General features: G+C 37.2%; 1 protein-coding gene and 1 pseudogene across 1 annotated transcript in view; both read right to left on the reverse strand.

Moving 5' to 3' along the window:
• Positions 1–20,879, reverse strand: part of LOC139961504 (uncharacterized) — a 74,614-nt gene that overhangs the window by 50,451 nt on the left and 3,284 nt on the right. The gene's annotated exons all lie outside the window — the stretch shown is intronic.
• LOC139965876 (U2 spliceosomal RNA) lies at positions 6,587–6,663 on the reverse strand (annotated as a pseudogene).

Consider the following 20,879-nt stretch of genomic DNA (forward strand, 5'->3'; position numbering starts at 1 on the left):
TCCACAGAATCGACACAAAACATAAAAGAGCAAAACAATTTGTTTGTTTTAATACCCGGCTAAACTTGTTTGCGAAACATTACCAGTTTTTGTCAATAACAAACAGTGTCTCCATATGTGGTTGCTCTATTTCCGTTTGATGTTAACATGACATTATTTGGTCGGTTTATTAGAAATTTAATAAAACTACCAAAGAAATACCGACGTCATCATTAATTCAGATAACTCTAAAAATAGAATATTGAAACGTTCATTACTAACCCCCCTCCCTCCCTTTTTGTTTTGCATTGTGACTTATCAACATTAAGACAAAACCCGTTCTCTATAATTAATCCCGTAGTTACTTACAAACGTTTATCGTGCTGTGTAGAAAAAAAATCCCTATCAATTACATATTGCCAGGAAACAAAAACACATGGCGGGGTGTATACTACTTCTATTCTCACATAAAAAGACAACGGAAATACCCTTTTACCGACAAACAATCGACGTTTACAGATTAAGTTTTCCAATCTCTATCGCTATAGATAAATATTCATCGATGGTTTGAAAGGAAGGAGGCACCTGTTACTCTCCAGTCTTTTAGAGAAAGTTGGACGGAATGAATCTCTCCCCATCCCCCCTCTCTCCCCTCAACATCACTTAATGTGCCCTGCTGGCCTACTACGTTTTTATATCGATGGTTCATCTCAACAGTTCTGAGGCACATGGATTTGTAGCACTACGGTACCATCATAGTTACGTCATGCACAGAGACACTCGTGCTTAAAAGTATTATTTTTGGAGAATTCTGCACCCCGTTTGATCCTGAATTACCATATCAGGGATAATCTCTCTCCGATCCTCAAAAAGTTGTCACTTATGAGTTGTGACCCTATATGTACAAAGTGACGGGATATATATATTTTAAGTCAAGTTTACCACCGATGTTGGTCATGTAACTATACCTTTTTGCTACTTTTGTAAATATATAAATTTGTATAACTTATATTTGTTTTCTCTTATTTCTGTAAAAAATGATTAAAATAGTGTGTGTACGCGCGCTGTCTGTTTAGGCAAACCTGAGATGTAAAAACAACAATAATTCGAAATAGTGTGCAATTTTATGCTAAACCATGTTTCCAGCATGTTTCAAAATGCTGGGATATTTACAACACACACATACAAAAATTGTGTTTTTTGTGGATTTATATATAACTGGTAATAATCTATACCAACCATTTATGGTGTTGCTGTATTTAATTAGCAACGTATTATAGCCTATGACTATACTATAGCCTATTTGAAAACAACAAATTACGTCACACTTCCCGTTCTGTTTATTGACATGGCGTGTTCGAATACAAAATGATAACAATATAAACAAATCAATATTTCCTTTGTGTCCCTTTCTATATCTGATCCACTGCGGGGCCTATACATGTGAAAACAAGCCAACAACTGACAATTGAATAAATAGTTAGAATTGTGCGTTATTACGACACTTGGTGATATGGAGAACGTACAACAGCAAGTACACACACATATATATATATATGTGTGTGTGTGCGTGTGTGTGTGGGTGTGTGCGTTTGTTTTGCTATCTGACCGAGGACTTGAACAAAAGAATTTCAGGTCCTCGGTTGTGATTTCTAAAGAATCACCACGTCCTCGGAAGAATTCTATTGTATGGGGTATTGTTAAAGTTAGGGTACGTGGATTTGAACAATGGAAAATACAATGGGGTCCTCGGTCTGAATGAAACACAATCATGTGTGTGTGTGTGTCTATCCTTAATGTTATACCGACATATCTTATTGACACATGTATAGTAACAACTAACAAACAGGAAGAAAACAAAAACAAAGCGAAAAAACAATAAGAAACAAACAAACAAATCAGCAAAAGAAGACAGGAAAAGAAACAGAAACAACCCAAACAAACACAGGTATACAAACACAAACATCAACAACAACAACAAATGGAAAGTAATATCAACAAACCGAAAGTAACAGGCAAGAAAGTGAAAATGAAAAAAAAAACGAAATCATTCAAAAGAAGACTTAAACGACAACAAGAATTACAAAAACATAAAAAACGATATTTTTCTACTTTTCGTCCTTGAGTTTTTTTTTTGTAACTTAAATTGTTTGCAATTGTTTAAATAAATAATAAGCAAATAAACCCCATGCATGGGATGTCGCCCTGGTGTTGATCCTGTGTGGGTGTGTTTTTGTTTTTGGAATTTTTTATTTTGTTTTTTATAATCATACCGTCTATTAGACACCGGTCACGTTTGAAGTTTGATCCTTTCCATTACCGTAACGTTTTCGTTTAAATCCGGCTTAATTTGCTCTCCGTCTTTAAGACTATAAAAACAACGCAGAGAGTCAGTAAGTTTAGCTCAAGCAAACAAGCATCTTTTGGGAAGAATCCAAACTTTATCCAATCAAAACAAAACTTGACTTCGACTATTACAAAATTATCTAAGATGCAGTCACCGTCGAGAGAGCTTTCAGACGGCTTTATTTTATTCTAGATATGTTCCTTATCCTGACAGTTTCTGATAAAAAAACATGCTTTGAAACTTATGAAATGATGTTTACTACATATGTTGCTTAATTTTGATTTTTTGATTTTTCTGTCAAGAAATTGAAGAGAGACAGACGGCTTGCGAAAATGTTCTTTCTATTTGAAAACGGAAATAAATGTTGTCATAAAACATATAATTCTTTATATCCTTAAAGACGTCACGATTAAATTTCCTTTGAAACGATTGGAATCAATTCAAATTAATATTTAAAAAAAATAGAAGTAATTTGCTGTTTGTTTTAACCATATTCTTTCCAAAGATAAAACATGGAATATTTGAAATCATTTAATATCTTATTTTCGGAAAAATGAAACAGATAGGAATGTTCTCTTAAGGTTTATATTTTAGTATAAACGGTAACAGATGGGTTCTGCAACAATAATGATCCCTTTCCATTGTAGGAATTGCAAACAAGAACTTGTAAAAAAGAATTTAACAGGTTAAGAGAAAGAAAAAGACCCCCCCTCCCACCCCCTCATCCCCTCCAAACCTTAAGAAAGGCACAAACAAATAAACACTTATATATAACCTGGCTTTTCTTTGGTTGGTAATTGTTTTAGGCTGCGATCTCAAAGTGTTTGTTCAATATGGTATGGTTGGGTATGGTTGGGAGATGTTATACAAAGGATTAGCTTACCAACAAGATCGGGGATTAGTTCTAAAAGTTACAAAGGTAGTGAATGTTGTGTTTATATTTGTCTATGACAAACCGGACATTAATATATTCTGCTAATACTGTCAGTTATAAGTATTTAACAACCCCATCCCAATATGACAGTATGAGCAGTATGAACGTCCTGTTTCTATCAGATGAAAGACCTGCTCATACTCTCACTGTAAAGCATTCTATATGAGCGAACTGCAGTATAGAATGGTACCAGCAATTAGAAACATTCTCTCAGCACGGGCTGGGAGAATGAGACACAGAATTCACCATGTTACTACAAACAGATCCGTTTTATCGCAGGTTTTGTCTTTTTCAAATTCTAGAGGGTCAAAGGTCAATGAACATACACGTCAAGAAACACTAAAAGGCTGTTCCTCGAAACTCTCTCCTCTTTTGTTCACAACATGGTGATCTTATTATAGAGTTATGAAATAAGAAGAAAGAAACTACAGGCAAGAAATATCGTAAACTTATAGAAAGATTTCATTTAAATGTATATATAATCAGACATGTGTAATCAAAAAGATGTAATTAAAATAGTGAAATTTCTTCAATTTATCGACATGGCTTCTTTTTTCCTTCTTTTTGCATTGGCAACAATCTGTCTCAATATATTATAGTAGCGTCTAGAAAATAAGAGCAGAGTAATATGAACGATTAACCTTAAAGAAAGTGACATCTACATACCAAACTGTTTTTCTGGCAACCAAAGGTTTATCCGGGGCACGGAAGATTAGTCATTCCGATCTTACCAGACAAAGCTTTGGCTACAGTTTTCTTTTCTTTGTAGAAACTTTATCTTCCCGGTGTTATTTTATACATAATGACATTTCATATCGCTTTGTGACCACTCTCGTCAAGATTGTATTGTATGACTCTCAAACAAAATAATTCTCACAAAACAAAAAAACGGCGGACACACCCTTATGACTGGCGTAACAACAAATGTATATAGCCTATATAGGCTATTTAGCGAAAAGCGACCTTAATATTAAGCCATGTGTAGTGAGTCACCCATTGCGGTTAGTTCATTGCGGTTAACCTTTCGCTATCAGTCGCTTTCTTTGTATTATCTTGATTTGCCTGTTAAGGCAATTCACTCAAGCTTCTTACCTGGAAAATTGGAATGGACAACAAGACTGTTGATATAATGTATTGTATGCCTACTGTAACATATGACATGATCGGCTGTATGGTTTCAATTCCATCATTTTATTATTAATTGTTTGGTTGACGTCACAAAGTTTCATATCGTGAATTTGGACATTTTACGAGAATGGTAAAAATGGTATCAAAAATAATTATTAAGTTTTATGATATCGCAAGAGGGTGAGTTGAAATCAACTATATGAGATACATATTTGTATTTTATGCTATGAATGTATTACTGATGCACCCCCCCCCCTTTGTTTCATTTTTTTTTCGCTTTTGTACCTTTCCTTTGTATTTTTGGGGGACGGGGATTTGTGGGGTTGAGGTAGGCGGGAGTGTTGCTTTTAATATTCTCTCTCTACCAATCAGACTGTTTCAGAAATTGATGACTGTTCATAATACATTAAAATAGTAGTAGTAGTAGTAATAACAGTAATCGTATTAATCAGATTAATTATTTATTTTAGTTTTAGTTTTTAGTATCATTTTTATTATTATTATTGATATTATTATTAAACAAATATCCATAAACGGAAATGTTTTACCTTTCAGGTATAAACAAATTCTTTCGCTGGTTGAAAAATTATATATGATAAAATTTAGCCCTTTCACAAAAAAATGTTTAATTTATTTATAAACCATCTAGGAGCCACACCTTTCACGTTCAACAGTACAAATATTGTTTTTCTCAAATCGTTACAAATATGCAAACCATGTATTTACGTCATCACCTTCCGTGTTTTTTTTTTATAAAGTAGTAACTTACTGGCAAAGGATAAATTTAAATATTAAAAATTAAAAGCTGTTAAGGTTTTATGTTTATGTTTACGTCATTTATGGTTTGTGAATTATTACCAAATTTCATAAATGTTCTATTCTATTTTGAGTTATGTTTTTATGTTTTGTTTTTTTGCCTTCTCATGGATACATAAATTTGGCGTTAGTATCCTATGAAAGAATGGAAGAATTATATATATTATGACATTTAATGTTATGAGTATAGGGCAGTTTCTATTAATAACATAAAAAACCAAGGCTGTTTATTTCGGCTACTATTCTTTCTTTTATTGCAATATTTAAGGCGATGCTTAAAATGTCTCTAATTTGAAACTGGTTGCTAACGTAAGTAGTAACATTTGACAAAGGCTTTCTTGTATAACATGACGCCATACGGTGTATTGTTACGGTAGATACCATTAACGGTAATACAACCCATGAATTATTGAAGGCAATGTTAAGCCAAGATATGTACAATAATTGTTCGAAAGTATATTTTGAATGGTATATAATGTCAACTTTTCACAAAATGACATTTTGAATTTTTTTTTCAGTTCGTAATTCTCCCTTGGATAATTTTTTATTTAAACCCTTCCTTCGCAGACTATTCCGAATTTATAGGGCTATCATTTCCAATCAACTGTAATTACAGATATATATGCAGGTATTTGAATAGGTAAAAGGTCATGTTAAAGGCATTCACACACGACTTTACAACATTAACATTAACATGTGGTGACGCCCTCACAGGGGAAGCCTTCACAATACAAACGGTCGCTCCAGGGGGGGGGGGGGTGGGGATCTGGAGGACACCCTAGCTAATCCTCCTTAAGGATCCATATTTATACCCCTGAGAGGAGGAAGGCAAGTGTCTTGTCGAAGGTCACAGGCGTCGTTGATCAGGACAGGGCTCGAACCTGCGATCATTCGGGTTGCTTTAACTAGATGATCTACTTATAAAAAAAATATACTGAAAAAAAATACTGAAAAGTTTTGTGATCGGAAGTTCCCATAAGGTTTATTTAGGTTTTTAATTTAAAATTTAAATTTCACTAACGTAAAAGAATACACTCTCGTTTATTTAATTCAATTAACTAGTTTAATTTAATTAAAACATGAACAACGAAAATATTATACCAAATATTATAATAACCCCCCCCCCCCCACCCCCCACCCCCAAATTGAATAGAGGAAAGAACTGTTTGGTTAGAACGGGATTCGAGCCAGTGACAGAGGGTACAAACTGAATTTAGTTTATCAAAGTTCGGCATTGTCAGTTTGACTATACTTTGAACAGGTATACTTTTTAAGAAAAAGTCGCCCAAGAAAGAACCTGGGCACGAAAACCAAACTACCGAATGACTGATCCGCTCTCAACCCCAGTCCCAATGCATCTGGACTGTGACTGTGTGATCATCGTCAGGTGTGCATCACCATTCCCCTCGAAATGGAACAGATACTACACATGATCTTAGCCAAAAGGCCGAGAAGAAACAGGTATAAGTGACGATGTTACCATTCCTATATGACGCAGAGATATTGCAGTTGGTTTAACCTTATTGGTCATTATGAAAGTCTACATGTGCATAGTAGGCCTACATAGTGAACGAGTCAATCGGATTTTCAGATAGACTCAATGTCAGTTTTACCAAACTACTATTCATGGTAAGAGATGCCAGCAATATTTGAGCCAAAATAAACACACTTACATATATACACACAGACGTACACAAACAAGTATGTTGTTTGTTTTGAAAGAAATATGCAAACGTTAATATGCTGTATATTTATATAACGTACATAACAGATATTGTATTTGTGATAATTAATTTAGTCTGTAAATTACAAATGAAAAGGGAAATCTCCCTTCATTATACCTTTTTTGGAAAGTCGGGCTCCGACCAAACAGTTTATCTTGCCATGCAAAGTAATGTAATAACTTCCCCCATCCCACGTTCTTTGATGATAGACAAAATTAAGATTATAATATGAAACGGTTAAAGGAGTTAACGTGGCATGTATTAGCGAAATGGCAACATAAAAATAATAATAACAAGGAACAAGATTCTGGTGAGCATATTGTTTGGAGTGTTTACTTGGCTGTTAATCCTCTCTGTATTTCAAACCTTAACAATACCCCTGAACAATAGAATTCTTTTGAGGACGAGTCGATTCTTTTGAAATGACGGTCGGAGGACTCGGAATTCCTTTGTTCAAGTCCTCAGTCAGAATACAGAACAAATGCACACACACACACACACACAACATTTCCTACTCAATTGACATGATTATATCGTTCACTCTGCAGTTATGTGATGTATGCACACAAAAATTATCATCAATTTAGAAGAACAAATATCTGCGCATACAATAAGCTTTGGGGATCTAAAAATAACCAATGAGGTCATAAACAACTGACGTATCTGACTCGACAAATTTTCATTGCTAGTATATAGATCTACGTAGGCCAATGAATAAGACAATAAAACTTGCATTCGAAAGCAGCGAAAGTTTCCTCGTTATTCAAACACTTTCATTACGTTGCTATATACTCTCCCCGAACTTATACCTAAAAGTAAAGCAAAGCTAAGCTAAGCAAAACAAACCGCAAAATAAACAAGATTTCTTTTCTAAACCCAAGCTTTAGTGATAAAGAAGCGCTCTCCTGGTTGGTGTGACGTCATTACTTTGTTTTATTAATGACCAGTGAAGTTTATGGTTATTTTCGAAGTCACTGAGAGGGTAAAAGTGACGCCTAAGATTCTCTCCCTTTCGGTATCCAATTAAGGGTAAAATATTATTCAGAGTGGGTCTTTTGAAGAATTTCGAAACAAATAATAATAATAATGAGGAGACGTGAAACAAGGATGATCTGAACGTAAATGTGTAAACATGTTTCACATCTATCGGTACATGCAGTAATAAGTGACGTGTAAGATGACGTCATCACACGTCACGGCTTCCATTTACTGTTATGCTAGAATGTTCATGAACTGTTTTATTGATGAGACGCACGTATAATCATTCTGCGATTATATTCTGCAATTAATAATTCTTTCTGTAGAAATTCGACGATGTCGCCGAAAAAATCGGAACGACAAAAATACATAGCGATCTGATTAGACTATAGAAAAAATTGTAAATGTCATTTTTAACATTTTCAAATTATATGCGTTGTCATTTATCCTTCTTGAAATTAGAATTCTGAAATTCACATTTTCAGTATTTATTGCAGGAAAACCCCTCAATCTTGATACGCAAATTAAATAGATTACGTTATAAATTACCCCAAACATGTTGTTATGGATTTAAGCTTACGAAAACAACCAATGTTTTTGTTTTCAATTCCATGTTACAAACTATGTGCATGACGTATCACGTCGCCGCGACGTGCAAGCCGCAACATTTGCTGTCTTGAACGAGTGAACGCAGACGACAACATAACACAGATAACTTCGCGTCGAGAGAGGAAAACAAAACACAAGCTTGTTATCTCGTAATGTTGTTCTTATTGTTGTTATAACAGTCAAGTATTTTCGGTCAGTTTTTTTTTAAGCTCATATCTCTTCAATAACTTGTATTTTAGTCTAGTTTCGTGACTGTAATGTGATGAAAAGAAAAACAACAGGCAAAGTTTGTATATGCATTGTAAAATACTTTATAAAAAAAAAATTCCATTTTCTCTTTTTGAATTTTTTTTGTGATAACCTAACTTTTAGATTGATGTTTTCTATTTGTTGCCATATATTGTCAACGTTTCCTATGTTTTAACAGTATGTTTAATAATGATGTTTGGTAGTTTTAGTAGTTGATAGCCTTGTTACCACGGTTACATTGTGCTATTGTTTGGACAGGAGCTGTATTGTTTAACCACTGAGGAAGAATACAGGATAGCAGTTTAAAAGAAAGGAAACGATATAAGGGTAGTTGAAAGGGTTCAGAATGAGGTTCTTATATGCAGGGGCGGTAGGGGGAGGTGAAGAGGTGCAATTGGGTAAGTTTGGTAGGCGATATGGTGTTATGGAAGATTACGGATGTTTGTGGGATTGGGTAAAACAAAACTAGAAGTGATTTACTTTATGTTTTCATATTGATCGATATTAATAAACAGAAACTTCCTGCGTGTGATATATTTTGGATAGACTATTGCATATCATTTTGACGTCACCATTTCAATCTTTCGGAGGACAAAGAAAGTTACTTCAATTTGAAAAACGAATGCAATGAACAAACACGCGGTGAAGAAAAGTGATGTCTCTCTTAGTATCCGCGTATACTCGATTATGGTCAAATTACTTCGCAATGTTAACCGCAAGAGTGACTCAGCTCTTCAATACATATTTTCTAACTTTGATAATGAAAAAAGGAATGTTTTCTCGTCAGCATAAAACTATTTGTGCCATCACGTGTGAAGTCAGACAACGCATGAGTTCATATGATACTTATACGGTATATGTATAGGCCTAACAAGCATGCTTCATGGGCTATATGCAATTTAACGTAAGTCGATGTACATATCCCGATTAACATTAGAGGTGTGTATATATATATATATATATATATATATAGTAAGAAGAAAACCAAATCCTTATTGCCGCGATTTAGCTCACCGTATGCATTTAGTAATCTTGCATATAATTAAATTTCTCAATCGCCCCCCCCCCCCCCCAACCCTATTCTTTTGGTTGTTGACAGCATCACAGCAATGGTAGTGAAACATATCAAGGGGGAAAACTGAACAGGTCGGAATTATTTAAACAGCTGTAATACCGCAAAAATCTACGTCAATTTTGGCGGGAATCAGCCGTCAGAAGGTTATTCGTTTGATAACACCTTAGGATATCTGTTCTAATTTCAGAGAGAATGACGTTTGTGCTAACACAATGTGGCAGGATGTTACATCCATGGAACGCCGTTTTGGCTACACAGGTGTCCTATACCACAATTGATTACGGTACTTCATTGACTTATACACAAAAAAACTTAATTTCAATTGGCATTTCCGACCCAACACATATCAGTTGATGGCTTGGCCTATCATGACAAGTGCAAGTCTTCGTGCCACTAACGTTTTAGGTTTTGAACTATTAGAGCAAGTTTAGCATACTGAACCTTAACCCTTCCTTCTGCTTTTCTCGGAGTAATATCCAAAGAATTTATAAATGCCTTAATTCATATACGTTCATTTATGCTCTCTGACAAATAAGCAGAAATTAGGCAATGATGATATATACTAAAAATCACTGTATTAGGCCAGTTTAGGTCTTTTTTTTCTCGACAATGGTTGACATTTTGAGCGAATGTTCATATATAACTGTATGGTGGTATGGTTCATAAAACACGCACGGGGCATATGTGCCCAAGAAATGCCGCGAGTGACCTCCAGTATGAGAATATTGAATTATATGGAAATGATAAACGGTCATCAGTATTGCTAGAAAGCCAAAAATTGATCAGTCTTAAACAAACGTAAACAAACACTTTAGTAGCATATATATATATATATATATATATATATATATATATATATATATATATATATATATATATATATATATATATATATAAATATATATATATATATATATTAATGTGTGTGTGTGTGAGTGTGTGTGTATCGTATCGTATCGTATCGCACCTTGTCATATTCTATCATAACGTATCAAATCATATCGTATCGTACCGTACCGTATCATAACCTGTCATATCGTAGCAAATCATATCATATCACATATCATATCACATATCATATCATATCGTATCGTATCGTATCGTATCGTAACGTATCGTATCGTATCACATCACATATCACATTACATTTCATTGCATTGCATTGCATTGCATTGCATTGCATTGCATTACAATACATTACATGACATGAAATCACATTAAGTTACATTACATCACATCACATTAAATTACATTGCATCACATCACATTAAATCATATCATATCTATTACGTCAATTACATGTTTAGAATCAGTCAGCGTTCGATATCACGGAATATCGTTTTATACCTATAGTGGCAGATGGTCATACTGTTCTTTCCCTTTTAAACATTTATGTAATGTGCAGAAAAGGGTTCGAGATATGTGGAAAAGTTTCCAGATTGAATATTGCTCATCACCTGTGGATGAATAATATTTCAGCTCAAATTTTTCCAATTGCACCCCCTCCCCCCCCCCCACCCTCTAATATCGCATTGCAAATAAGGTAACATATTACTTATGATATACCATACAGGCGCGTATCCAGGATTTTCTAACCCGGGGGGCGCGAATTACTATCTAAGCGGAGCGCCACCATCGGTTGGCGCGCAGCGTACAAGAAAATTTCTTGTTTTGAAACCCCCCCAGATCACCGGAAACGGCACTTCTCGGGCTTGAAATGACCAACCAGATGTACACTTTTTGCCTGAGAACCAAGTATTTCCTAATAGTTTTTTTCCATCCATAACCTTTTTGAAGATTGTCAACCCAGCACACATCATGTTCGACCTGATCGCATCTCATGTGGGTCTTTGCTTTTGTAGGTGATTCTACGTCGCGGCCCACAATACCCGTCAGCCCCACTTTTCAAGGTTTTAAGCCCCATATTTGTTCAGAATTTGAAAATTCACATTTCTCGTGAATAAACTCACTTCAAAACATACCCATAATGTTCAATGTTAAATTTCATCTATGGACAACCAATATAGAAAAACTTCCTTCAACCCCTAACAGACCGGTCAAAATTTCACGAGTAGAGGGAAGTGTGATGCAGAATGTTGGTCAGAAATTTTCTAAAATTCAGACACGGTTAATTTATTGGTGTAGAAATATTAAAACCTGTTATAACGGCTATTATAAAACTTGGTTGAAGGAAATGAAAAAATAGCAGATATTTCCGAAAGCGAACACTACACACATAGGCATAGGAGGCGCGGCGGCAGTGGCGGAGCTAGGGGTATTGGTCAGGAGTGGCGAGAATGGTCTGTAGGGGCGCTTTCGACACTATCTAAGCGGAGCGCCACCACTGGTTGGCGCGTAGCGTACAGAAAATTTTTGAGTAAAGATACTCCCTAGATCGCGGAAATGACCCTTTCCGGGCCTGGCTAATTTGCAGATAAACGAAGAATAAGTTGTCATCGCCAAATTACACCAACAAAATGTGACAAATGTCAATAAGTAGATGAGAGCGCAATAAAAAAGTCAATAATCTAGAATAAGTAAAAAGTGGTAAAGAGCTGAAAAAGGCGCCAGCTGTCCATTTGAGTCCGTCAGGGGGGGGGGCATCCGCCCCCTGACGCTCCGCCACTGCGCGGCGGGGGTGCAGCCCCTAATTCGCCATTACTAATGTAAAAGAGAGTTTTGACATAATTGGACCTCCGTGCTTTTTATACATCTACATGAGACCTGTCGTTGTTTACATTACCGGTAGCATCCCGCGGTATACTGCGCAATTTGAACGGACCGTACGGTACATGATGGCATGCGATGCAATAACCGATGCTTGCTTATATGATATTGACATGAACACGTTGAACGCGCGCTTCGCGCGCGAAAATATTTGGTTATTTTTTCAGGCAAGTCGGACAGTTTTGAGGCTTTTCATCCTGGAACGCCATTTTCATGCTCACTGATATGATGTGATATCTGCTGTTTGCGTTACAAACTCGAACAGGCGCGTAGCGAGGAATTTGCCAAGGGAGGGATGAAGCATGTAGGCAAATTATCTAAGCGTAGCGCCACCATGAGTTGGCGCGAAGCGTACAAGAAAATTTTGTCCGAAAATGCCTCCCAGATCGCTGGAAATGGCACTACCCAGGACCATTTGTTAGCGCGAAGCGTACAAGCAAATTTTGGCCGGAAATGTCTCCCAGATCGCTGGAAATGACACTTCCTAGGCCTTGTAAGTTGCCTCTAAGCACTTTCTATTTTGAAATTACTTAGCGATATCATTTAAAAAAATGCTGAATGGGGGGGGGGGGGGCGGGCGGTCGCCCCCATCCCAAAATGCGTCATGTTCCCCGACGACACGGTTGAGTTCGAGACCAGCCACAGTTGGTTTCATAGCACAATTCTACACACGCGTTATGATAGACCATATATAGTATATATAGATCATTAGTGAGATGGGAAAATGGAAACGTCAAAAAATGGGGTTGTCGGTGTAAGGGGTTGGGTGAGTCACACTTTTACGAAATCATTGATCCGTCACTGGCTACCCTGCAGCGCTGTAATGATGTCACTGTTCCTCTTTCTCTTCCCGGTGTCTTCGCGTTTTTCTTTTACTCCCTCCTTTTCTCCTTTTTCTCTCTTTCTTCTTTTTCTTTTCCCTTCCTTCCTCTCCTCCTCCTCTTTTTCCCCTCTCCTCTTTTTCTTACCCGGGGGGCGCGCGCCCCCAACGCCCCCCTGGATACGCACCTGCCATACATCTGGTCTGACCGATGAAAATTTCATTCTTAGGGAATAATTTTGCAATCGCAACGTTTCAAATCAGTGACCAATCTAACAGTTGATTAGATTGAAGTTAAAATTGTGTCTCTTCATATCAACAATCATATCTGATATATAAGAACTTCTTCAATTAGTTTGACATCAGAAAAAGGCGCAATCTGGATAGTTATACAAATTTGTTGTTATTGTAAGTTAGATGTTACTCAAAGAGGTAAAGGAAAGGGCATTGGGTAGATCTTTTCAGAGGATTGATGGAGAGTGGTGGTTTGTCGAGAGGGGGGGGGGGGGGTTTAAAGCGAGCAATCCCTCGGGTGCCCGTTCAGAATCTTAAGTGACAAATGCCAATCAGTTCGGTAAGAGGTGTGGAGCGCCTGGTACGGCCCCGGGACACAATTTTGTCACTCCCCCCTTTTTCGTGCACCCTTCATTTTCGTAAAGTATAGTGTGATAATAAGAAGTCGATATCCTTTATCCCTATTTCCCCGGGCTCCCTCCAAAGCTTTGAAAGCCCTCTTCTTGATACTTGGCCCCGGAGCTGTAGCTACCCACCCCCCACCCCGCCCCTCCCTCTCCCCCCCCCCCCCGACTCACCCCTTTCTCTCATCGGACCTGAGATTAGGATGCTAAATAAAATACTAATGCAACCCACGAACGCCCGGTCATTGATCTCACAATGGTAATGACATTGTCAGTTTCACATGAAATTAGAACGACATATAAAATATTAAAAATCAGACTACATTTTAGTTTCAGTAGTAGTTAAAAATAGACATCGACATAAAAGAAAAGGAGGGTGGGGGGGGGGAGGGGGAGACAAGAAAATAATTATGACAATGGGAAGGAAATAAGATATTTTTTATGGGATGCCGGTGGAGGTATGTCAAACTTGTTAATCATACTTTAAAGTGTTATCTTATTTTGTTTCTAACTATTTATGATATTGGACTTCGAATATTCGTTTATCAAGCACTTAATGCATTTTACATATTAAAATAAAGCATAAAAATGCAACGCTACATGAAAACTTCAGGTGATGTTTTGCAGCATGCAAAGGGTACCCAAAAGCAGGCCCATGAAAGAGTTAAAAGTTTGGGTGGCACGGTATGTTGGTGAGATGTCCATCTAGAGGGCAAAGGGTTTTGCAGCATAAGTTTGATTGTTTTTAGCACAACTCTTGATTAATTTTGTAACAAATAAAAGACAGAAGACATGCCCATCATATCGACACCCCCCCCCCCCACCCCGCCTTCCCCACCCAGTCACGTTGATACGATTATATTCAATATAAACATACTCCTCTGGGTTTATCGTCCTATCCATATACAGTAGCTCATAAAATGTTCGAGATACAAATGTGTAATGTATGGGTAATAATGGAATTGATGGGGAGAAAGGGAGTGAGGGGGGGGGGGGATGGGGGTAAATATGTGTTGAAAAAAGAGTGGCATATACCACTACGACTTTAAAATAACATTATACTTCTTCATAGGTTTCTGCATTACAGATCACTTATACACAGTCTCCCGTTCCCCCTACCCTCCCCTCTCCTATTCTCCTTGCCCTGTCCTCACCAAACGTCCTCCGAATTGAGAAACCGACGCCTATCTCTAACTGAATCTCCATTTCTATGTAAAGTGACAACCATTAAACTCTGTGTGTATGACTTATGTGTTAAATCAGAAAGAGTGGATTTGTATTTTTAATTTTGTTCAAATCCAGCTAGTTGCGTATATATAATCTTCTAATATGCATTTGTTTTCTTCTTTTTCTAAAGTTCAATACGGGGTCAAATCTACGCAAAATTTTTCCTTATTTTCAACAATCTAACAATATAGTATTTGATTCAAGTTTCATTTATAACGAATAATTTTGCCTTATTAATATAAATGACGAATTATGACAGCAAAACGACATGTTACCCGCTGTGCGTCATAATTTATATAATACCAGGCTGCGTGTATAGCTTTGTGCTATACGCCCACGCCCAACTGCGGACATCATGCAAATGAAATAAAAGTGACGTCTAAAATTATGAGGGTGTGAGACTTCCAACAACAACAAAAACAGGGAGAAAACAGAAGCAGAAGAAGCACAGGAAGAGAAACCACCTTCTTGACTATTAAATAACCTACAAATATTTTTAGTATTGTTCGTCATCGTCAGTAAATGACCGCCATTTTTAGGTTGCAGTTTCGGGTTACTGTAGTACACGTATAATTAAACAAAAACCGGTAAGTACTTGGATATTAAAGGATGCTGACGTTTCTGTTTATATTCGTGAAGTGCAACTTAAAACGAAACTCGAATATTTCTTGGAAAAAAATTAATTTGTCATGTCATTTCAGAGAAAGTAACCTGAATAATGTATCTGTGTTATTGACCGCTACGGCGATGAAACCTTTATTAACCACATAAACTTGAATAGCAAGCGATTTATAACAGAGTTGTATATATAATACACACTTTAATGTACGTAACTCTCATATATATCGTCATTATTAGCATAGTTTTGACGGAGTAATCACAGAATCATCGATCTACTAATGTAGAAGAATTATTATCCCATGAATGTTACATCGGTCGGGCGTCTAGTTTGTCAGGATAGTGAGAAGGGTTTGCGTGGGTGGAGGAGGGGAGGGCCGATCTCTGGAAAAGGGCCTGGCTTAGTGTGGGGCAAGGAGGGCATGTAATTATGAGGGACCTTTTAGCATGATCTATTAACATAAACAGTCATATAAACGACATGTACCAACACTGTTCTGGATTTTCCATATATATGTATATATTTATATACACATAGCGCCCATCTTTACGAGATGGGGCCCCCTGAAATAGTTTGGGGCGGGTGGGGGCATTGCCCTGTTGGTCCCAGCCTATATGTGTAACTGCTGCGGGTTTTATGAAGAGGGAATCAGAGGGGGAGGGGAGACTCTTACTCTTCCCTTACTTTTAAAATAGTTTTGGCATTAATGCATGAAAGACGCAAACCGTATGCGGAAAGGCGACGCATTACCGCCCGCCCGCCCTTACCGTCTGATGCAGTGAGCTTTTTGTTACCGACTCGAAGAAAAAAGGTCTGGGCAACGGGGCGGGAGCGGGGGGACTCCCGCCCTTCCCTAACTCTCAACATAGCTTTAGATTTAATACATGAAAGACGCAGAGCGTATGCGAAAAGGCAACGCATTACTACCTGCCTCTACCGTCATACGCAGTGAGCTTTATGTTACCGACTCGAAGAAGAAAGGACTGGGCAACAGAGGGGGGGGGGGTTGGGCGTGGGGTAACTCTTACTCTTTCCTAACTTTCAAAATAGTTTTGGCAACGGGCGGGAGCGGGGGGACTCCCACCCTTCCCTAACTCTCAACATAGCTTTAGTTGTAATGCATGAAAGACGCAGATCGTATGCGGAACGGCGACGCATTACCATCTGCCCTAACCGACATACGCAGTGACCTTTTTGTTACCGACTCGAAGAGGATAGGACTGGAAATCAAAGTCTTAACCAATGAGAAAACAAAAAAAGTTAAGACAACCAAAAAAAAAAAAACCCAGCTGCGAATGTTGCCCAATGAACCGATTAAATAGATAACTGTTCGTCATAATGGTTCTGCAACGAACTCGATTCTTTTACAATTTTCCCGTTATAATTTAAGAAAAACTTTTTCAAGTTCTATTGATATTGTTATGATACATATTTGTTATCTCTTTAATATGAACTATAAAAGTTTATTCCCTATAACTGCTCTCCGACATGTTCATTTTTTATTAGTCTTCGTTTGATTGATTAAGTAATTTGATTAATGAAGTTTATAATACTTTTTTAACTTGGTCAGTTGACGCAGTGCCTTACAAACACAAATAATACCACAAACAAGAAATAAGCCAAAGAATAATTTTTTTAAAAGGATGTAAAACAGCGAAGAAAGGCACTGAAGGCATGGAAGGCATTTAAGGCATAGAAAGGCATTGAAGGACGATAGTTCATCATTAAGGTGACCTGGTTTTTTAAGAGCCGGTGATACACACATATTTTACGCACGTAAAGGAGACGCACAACATCAGGAAGTCAAACTACATAGGGGTGAAAGGTCAACTTAAAACAGTCGCAAGTTATTCATGTCACTGGTTTCAATAACCTTTCACGTCACATGATGAGCTTCGAACTCTCTGTTAATCAAGGATGCTACATCAGCATTTGCAGCAAGTGACAAAGGAAATAAATAAAAAGCCACTTAAAAACTTACCCATGAAAGAAGAAAGGGGAAGCCATGACAAAACGTACATTATATGACGTAAGAGGAGTGTTAGCACCGATTAATAGAGAAAGGTAACAAGTTACCAATGCAACTATATATTACGTCACATACAGTGTTATAAAATAATTGAATATAAGTATACATATATACATATTAATATATATTATATATTAAGCTATTTTGAGGAAGTTTAAATCAATTTACAAAACGTTGACCTTTGAACTATAATGTAGCAGCACAAATAGGATATAGCAAGGGAAAACAAGATGAATAAGAAGAAAGAAACAATGATAAAACGGATATTTATTTGGTAAACTGTTGCAAAACTCACTTTTCATAGTTCAAACATTAAATTATTATATTTCTGAATTCTTTCCAACTGCAAGTATCGGAATATCTATACAAGCAACCGATTCACACTGGATAGAATACAGTTACTACTTTAAATATCTTAATCGTTTTGTAACCACAGTTAAAACTGGATCGTGCTGATAAATCTGATAAATCGGTAGGATTACAGTACGAACCGAGGACAGGAACGCAGTTCCATGTGAAAAGATTTAAATCAAATTCTGGCATCTTAGAATCTGGGGTAAAATTGGGGTAAATGGTAGTATAAGACTCCTTATATAGTTCACATATCACCTTAAAGTATTTTTGTCATTAGTTGGTGTAGGAGTAATGTAAGGGAGGCATTGGAGGGGCAGGACGGGGGGGGGAGAGGGTGTTTCGAATACCTCAAAGAAATATAAACATATTCTTCCACTGATATATTTATAGTTTAGAAGGAATTCATAGAGAGGAAATCTTGTTTATTGTTTTAGAGGGCGGGATATAATTATGTACACACTCGTCAGTGTGATTGAAGACGAGGGGGGGGGGTAGGGGAGGGGGAAGGGACGATCCTAAGTAGGGATTGTGAGCCGAGTTTCACCAATCACCTCATCAGTCTCGTGTTCAAATCACACTCAATTTTTCATCGACGAATAGGATTTTTTTAATCCGATCTAAAGAGTTTTTCATTTTGTGACTACACGGTTTCACAACGGGTGCTAAATTGAACCTAAATTATTCAGAGTCTCTAATCACGCCGAACTTTAATCTCCTTAGAGGTGTTACCTTCTCCCCCACCCACACCCTCCCCCATCCCCACCCACCCCCGATACACTCTAGCCAAATGCTGTGACTTCTACTACTTATTAAAAGGACACAATTACACCAGAAACAAAGCAGACAACAATAAAATAGAAAGGGGGATGGGGTATAAATACTTCTCAGTAAAATATTCATAACTTGTCACAAAGTAAATCTCTAAAAGTGCTGCGACTCTTTTCTGCTTGTAATAACACCTACTGGCATTCATTAAAAATTGACAACAATCTGTTCTACTTTAATATGACCTATACTGTCAGTTTTGAAAGAAAACTATTCGTCGCGCAGAAGATGGAATATTGCCATCTTAAGATTTCGTTTTAATACATTAGTTATACTCTCTGTTTGTGGCATAGTATTGCAATGATCGAACATAATCACAGAAACCTGACGTCAAAGAAACATTAACTTCTAAAGAAAATGATACCAGCTTGAAGTTATCAAGAACATAACCTCGTCTCAACTTAGTGTAGCGAGATTCATTCGTCCAAAATTGGTCTAGCTCAATGCGTTGTCAAAGCCCTACAAATATGGCTTTTCTAGTCCAGGTTTAAGTTAGTTAAAGAGCTGTACATGCCCGAGATTTCAGTTCAGTTGAAAGAATTTGAAGATTAATGGGAACAACGTCACTTAAATAAAAACAAAGACAAACAAATTCAAAGGTTCGTTGTAGAAATTGCATTTTCTTTTCACATGATAGCTACCATCTCGAATTGACTATCTTAAATTCTAATGGACACTTTGGTCATTACCTTCACTGTAGATTACAGACTAACCGAATAAGCTGCATATAGCCAACGACCTCGTCGTTGCCTATAGCTGCTTTTGCTAATTCCGAGACAAGGTCAGTGATAAAGGGAGATAAAGGATCCTTATTCGAAAACTTGCAAATTTTCACTAGAAACGTCGAAAAAAAAAGAGTTGTACGTCAACTGTTAAACTAATCAGAGTTTTGACGTTATTGGTGACGCAATGCATACTGTGTGACGTTGGAGCATTCTCATTTATTGTTTTGTTCTTTTCTCGTTATTTTCTTGTGATTCATATTGTTTCACTTGTCATGTAACAAATAGATTTCTGTGACGTATACGTGCATTCACGTGATACGTTTACCTCTATATGCAACGTCCAGACCCTCGCAAAACCGATAGCAGGTGCCCTAAACGATATCCACAAAAACCAACCTTTTACGCCAAGTTTACCTTATATAGCTGGGAGATCCAGAAACATGTGATATCACGAAGAAAATGTCGTGTTATATAATAGTCAATAAGGGTCGTCGAAAGAGTCATTACGTACATCGAGTCAAGCTGTTACTAGAAGGTCATCTAAGAACAAAAGATGTCACCTCCGGAAATGAAAGCTGTCAAGCTGATGGCACCGTGACGTTGGTACAAGTTGGTATAAGAGCATGTTACTTTTAGACATGCGCAGTTCAAATCTCAACATGAACGCATGCGTATGACCACCCGATGGTGGAAATAAAACATGAACATTGTCGCTTTTGTCTAAAATTGTCAAGCTGATGGCACCGTGACGTTGGTACAAGTTGGTATAAGGGCATGTTACTTTTAGACATGCGCAGCTCAAATCTCAACATGAACGCATGCGTATGACCACCCGATGGCGGAAATAAAACATGAACATTGTCGCTTTTGTCTGAAATTGTCAAGCTGATGGCACCGTGACGTTGGTACGGTATAAGAGCATTTACTTTAAGACATGCGCAGTTCAAATCTCAACATGAACGCATGTGTATGACCACCCGATGGCGGAAATAAAACATGAACATTGTCGCTTTTGTCTGAAATTGTCAAGCTGATGGCACCGTGACGTTGGTACGGTATAAGGGCATGTCACTTTT

Source organism: Apostichopus japonicus, chromosome 3 (assembly GCF_037975245.1).
Source record: "Apostichopus japonicus isolate 1M-3 chromosome 3, ASM3797524v1, whole genome shotgun sequence".
Lineage (NCBI taxonomy): Eukaryota > Metazoa > Echinodermata > Holothuroidea > Aspidochirotida > Stichopodidae > Apostichopus > Apostichopus japonicus.